The 5,437-nt window shown below is 40.6% G+C and overlaps 1 non-coding gene across 1 annotated transcript; it reads right to left on the reverse strand.

The window, feature by feature from the left end:
• Window positions 1–2,942: 2,942 nt before the first annotated feature.
• trnas-acu lies at window positions 2,943–3,015 on the reverse strand. Its single transcript has one exon. It is a non-coding gene; the product is annotated as a tRNA-Ser (tRNA).
• Between the last annotated feature and the right edge of the window lie 2,422 nt (window positions 3,016–5,437).

Below are 5,437 nucleotides of genomic sequence, written 5' to 3' on the forward strand. Positions count from 1 at the left end.
CAGCTCCAAGAATACAATTTGTACTTGCAAATGGTATAGCTCAATCACCGGTAAGCGTGCTGCCTACTCCAGTGAAAAGCCAGTCGAGATACAGGCAAGTGTAGCAATGCAGGACGTTTATCAAGGAATTTTCCCAGATTGTGTCTTAACGCGATCACAGAGTTACAAGCTGAGGCAGGAGAAATCAAAAGGCAGGGATAAGGAAGCTGAAATAAGATTCCAAAATATTTTTAATCAGATCAGTGGGACACAGCAGGGGACAAGCGTTAAAAATGCAAATATATTCAGTTGTGCTGTGCTGCTGACTTACAGCAGAAAGATGAAAGACCTGTACCTGGAAGGAGAGTGAGTGCATCCCCGTGTGATATTACTTAGCAAATGATATGTTAAGGAGGAAATGGAGAGCAACACATATTCAAGCAAGTGAGAAATGGGCAGAATCCTTTTTTCTTTCGGGTACAGAAAAGTGGTGCTGCGAGTGCCGCATGTGCCACAAATTGGAAATTACTTTGGCCTGAGGAAAACGGAAGCTAAAATACAAAGACATTTTTACTGGCCTGGATTGCAGGGGAATTCATTTGAATTTTGCCAGACGTGTCATACATTTCAACTAATAGGAAAACCATGGGAAATAATAAAGCCTGCACCTTTAAGATCTATTTCAGCATTCGAGGAATGTTTGTTAAGAGTTTTCAATCATTGTGTAGGTTCACTACATCCAATAAGCGATGGGAATACGTATTAATTAACAGAAATAGATGGATTGACGAGATTTCCAAATGTTGTTCAATCGTGCAATATGACAGCTAAAAGGACTGTGGAAGAATTACGATTTTTTTTACAAACTAGATTAAGACTACCATCAAAGATACAATGAGCTCAAGGGTCAAACTTCACATCTAAACTTTCCAAGGAGCATATAGATAGCTTGAAAATAAAACGATTCAAATCTACTGTGTACCATCCAGAATCACAGGGTGCATGGGAAGGTGACGTCAATTATTAAAGACTATTTTGAGGTTTTATGGTTCGGAGTAGCCAGATTATTTCCATAAGGGAGTTGCGTCAGTGCTGTTTGCGATCTGAGATGTACCAAAAGAATCCACCAAACTAAGTCCGTCTGAAACCAATTTTGTGCATAAAGTAAGAGGATCATTAAAATTTATTAAGGCAAAATTACTAAGTCAGAGAAGAGAGACCACGCATTTGGACGATATGTCAAATTTTAAAGTTGGACTAAATAATGTTGGGGAGTTGTCGGGAAGTATTTAAAAGTATCGCAGCAAATGGTGAAACAGGAAGTGTATGAGAAATAAAAAAAAAACATAATTATGCCACTGGGAATTATGTATTTATTTAAATTTCATTAATTGGTGAAACGTTAAAATAAGGTTTAGAAGACCTAATCAAATTGAGAGGAAATTGAGTTAGGTTAGCTACTTGATATCGACTCCAGGCACGAAGGAATCTCACGGAATGTGCGATGGGAACATGCTCTGATGGTATTTTGGCAGAAAACGAACGCAAGAGGAGAATGTGTTATTGACTACGACACACTGGGAAGAACCAATGTCAGGGAATTCTGCATTGGACGTTCCTGAAAGAAGATTGCACAATGCAAAATTTGTCCAATATTGGTAAAGTTATTCAGTTATCTTCCAGAAGAAAATCGAAAGTTATTAAACTTGCATGGGGAGATCTGCTGAAATATACTGGGCATTAATAATCTAACTGTAGATGATGTAAATATAGGAGATGCTGTTCTGACTTTGTAACATCCTTGCACGCATAACCCTCTAAATTTGTACAAGTTCATATGGAGATCTCACGTATGCTCGAAAATGGCATAACGGAAGTGAGTTTCAATGAATGGAGTTCACCCATCATCATGGTGCCAAAGCCAGAAAAGTCCCAACAGTTATGTGTGGACTATCACAAAATCAATGTTGTTAGAAAGACTGATGCATATCTGCAGTTGGAGGACTGTGTTAAATGACTTTGTTAACCATTGCCAAAGTATCAGCAACACCTAATTACACGAAGGCTTTCCAGGTGCCTATCGATGCCAGTGATGTGCGTGTCTCTCTTCTTCTGCCCCTCTAATTTCGACTTGTAAACCTGTTTTATTTATACTCTGTGTTTATGGGGTTTAATTATCAGGACGGCTGTGTATTTTTGGAATAGCATAATTAAGTCTATTTTGTATAGCTGAGTTCTGTGGGTATTCTATATTCTGTTCACTGTGTTTCATCCTTTAATATTGTGAATAATTTTCTCTCTGTTTTAAAAACTGGTAGTCAAACTAGCTAAAATATTCCGAGTAAATTTTACCATATATTCACCAAAACAAAGAACGACATTACGCTCTGCATTGCCTGCATAAGAATGTTTTGAGTGGTGTGGCCTCGGCAAAACGGGGGTTATTTTTCTCAGACCAGAGCTGATTGTGAGGAGACATGATTGACGTGTACGAAATAATGAGGGACATGGAATGACAGATTGAAGGACACATTTGGTCTTGATCGATCACCAGGGTTTTTCGATTTCAGATAAGATGCAGAAAGCGTTGAATAGACTGGTAGGAAAACTTTATCAGTCAGTGGTGGTAGACTCTGGAACTCACTCTCTATAAAGATCAGTTGGACAGTTATCCCTTTATTCTTCTCTGATTCCACTGGCCAAGGAGTTTCAAAAAATTCTCAAAGCTGAGCATTCCCGCGAGCAACAGTTACTCGATCAGTGGCTTTATGATATGGAAAGGTGCCCATGAGGATCGTGTGCGACTATTCGGCTTCCCTCCTGTGATGATGCTGGAACATTGACTTTCATATTTTCGGGTACATTTAATGAAGGCATTCTCGTTCTTGCAGATTAGGAACTCATACCGTATTTCGACTTCAGAAAAATCAGTTTTCCTGCTTATTAAAAGTCTGCTTTGTTGCCGAGCCAGGTAGGATTCGAATCTACAATCGCCTGAGCAGTAGTCAGGCGCGTTATCCATTGCGCCACTGGCCCGATACACAGGGAAGGACTTAAGAGCCATGATGTTAACACGGACATGGTTAATAGCAGTCGTGTTCACCAATTGAACAAGCGATAAAGATAATTACTGTCACTGCTTCGGTCCAATCTTCAACACCTTTCAATGCAGCGAATGTTCCAAAAAAAAACACATATGTCCTCATGAAGCTTCCATTCACACTCTGTCTGCTCAGTCATTCAATGGTATCACTGCTGATCTGATGAATTTCGTATCCACTTCTTCAGCATAACTGACGTGAACGTGAGCCTCGTCACCACATCGTATATACCAGTTAATTTTCAGAGGTCTCGATTACAGTAACGACCTTTGCGTGTATGCAGGAAAGTGACTACTGTGAACTGAGCAAAAAAATCCCTTCATAGAAATTAATCCAGTGCAAAGTCAACCATATAAGGACGGGCAGAAGACGTAAAATATTCCTCTACTTCACCCGGCACAGATGCTTCTCCAAGAATTGACTCTTTGCAGAACTCTTCTTTGCAATTTAGACTGTCCCAGTTGCAGATATTCTCTCAATCCACAAACAAGTGTCCTGCTGAAAATTACTTCACTTAAGATTAAAATAGTTCACTATCTTGACGCCCAGCTGATGTCCCAATATTCCCTATTCCATGTCAATACAAGTTCTCGCAGGTGAAATTGGAGCTCCCAGCAATACAGTGTTATTGAGAACTACATTTCAGCAATACCCTGCCGTATCCCATGATCCTTTGAAGTTTTGTAGATATCTCGCAAACGTAATCTCCTACAACCTCAGTGTTGCAATCACTACAGTCTCTCGGGACACAGAAGTTAAAGACTCAACCGAATCTGAGTTCCCACATCTCAGTCACTGTTTGATAAGTATTCCTTTCTGCGAGTGGTTCTGTTCCTGGCATAACCTCTGCCACGATCCTTATTGCTTTTTGCATCGGGCTTTTCCATGTGGCACCAGGATCATGAAATGGTTCTTCCTTGGCATTGTAAACACAGCAAGTTCTGCTCGAATCAAAGTAACAGCAATCGGCATTTTTCCTGTTTTACTCCATGTAATATGTGCGTAGCTAACGCTGGGAAAATCAATCTTTTTTTAACATAAAAATATTCTTCGTGATGATCAGTTTCCTTCTTCAAACACCCGCTGTCTCACATATTTGCGTTTCACATATCATAATCATCCTTTATCGGAGAAATATCTCCCTCCCACAAGAACTAACTCGCCTAAACGTCCACCTTCCCATTTCACTGAGGTATTTCGCAATATAATACTGACATTTACAGTGTTCATTCTGTACTGCTACGGTCACTATTTTGGGTGAAAGTGCTCAATCCCATGGTCAGCATCTTCAAGCAATTCAATCCATTTAGATGCAGCTGTTCTGTAATTAATCCTCCTGGAGCAGCTTTTACTGACACGGACAAGACATGACTGGAACATCGGGTTCAGCATAAGTGCACAGCGAAGGATTGAGCAAAAGATGTTTTATTGGAAACGGCAAGTTTCTGTGGCTTTCTCCAGTCATTTATTTCATTTGTTCATTCGGTTCCCCCGACATATTGCGTGCAGCTCTGCAATTCACATTACAGTAGTCATGTGATCGCACTGGAAACCGTGCATAAATTGAAAAGTTGAGGTTATGAAGACAGATTGTTTTGACAGTGGTTGTTTTCTTAAGGCAGAGGAAACTGTGAGGATAGATGTTTCATATGCACTAAATAATGAGCATCATGGACAATGCAGACTAAAAGAAACGTTTCCTCTTGACCGATCAACAGAGGCATAGACTGAAGTTAAGAGGTGGAAAGGGTTGAGGAGATATGTAGAAAAATCTCATCAGCAAGCGGATGGTTGAATCAGGATTCACTGTCTGAAGGGATGCGCAGAGGAGAACCCACATAACCTTCAGAAATACACGGATCTGAGCTTGAGTTGTTCATGCATACAAGGCCAAGTGATGAAAATGAATAAAGATAGTTAAGTGATTGCATCTGACGAAAGCATCTACAACGACCTTGAGGCCTGTCATTCTACACATACGTGGTATTCGTATAGCTGTCCGTGGGGGGCTAGCAGTTCTATTCTTTCACTTTCTTCGTTGTGACCCGGCTTTGATTCTCAGTCTGGGAGTTGGGGTTTGTTTAGATCCAGACAGCGACATCAGCAAAAGCAGACCACCTGCAAGTGGTGTGCTTTTAGTACCTCAGATCAATTAATGACGTCGAGAAATGAGAGACTATGTCCCAGACTCTAAAATAAAGGGGACGGTGCCTCGGCAGTCTCTGCTCATTCAGACAGTTCACTCTCCATTCTCCTCTGATTCCGCTTCCTAACGATTTTCCCAAAATTGACAAAGCTGAGACTTGTCTCTGTGTCTTGTTTCCTTGACAATCACAGGTGCCGCAGTGAATCTCGGA

The sequence above is a fragment of the Chiloscyllium plagiosum genome, unplaced genomic scaffold, assembly GCF_004010195.1.
Source record: "Chiloscyllium plagiosum isolate BGI_BamShark_2017 unplaced genomic scaffold, ASM401019v2 scaf_17026, whole genome shotgun sequence".
Classification (NCBI taxonomy): Eukaryota; Metazoa; Chordata; class Chondrichthyes; order Orectolobiformes; family Hemiscylliidae; genus Chiloscyllium; species Chiloscyllium plagiosum.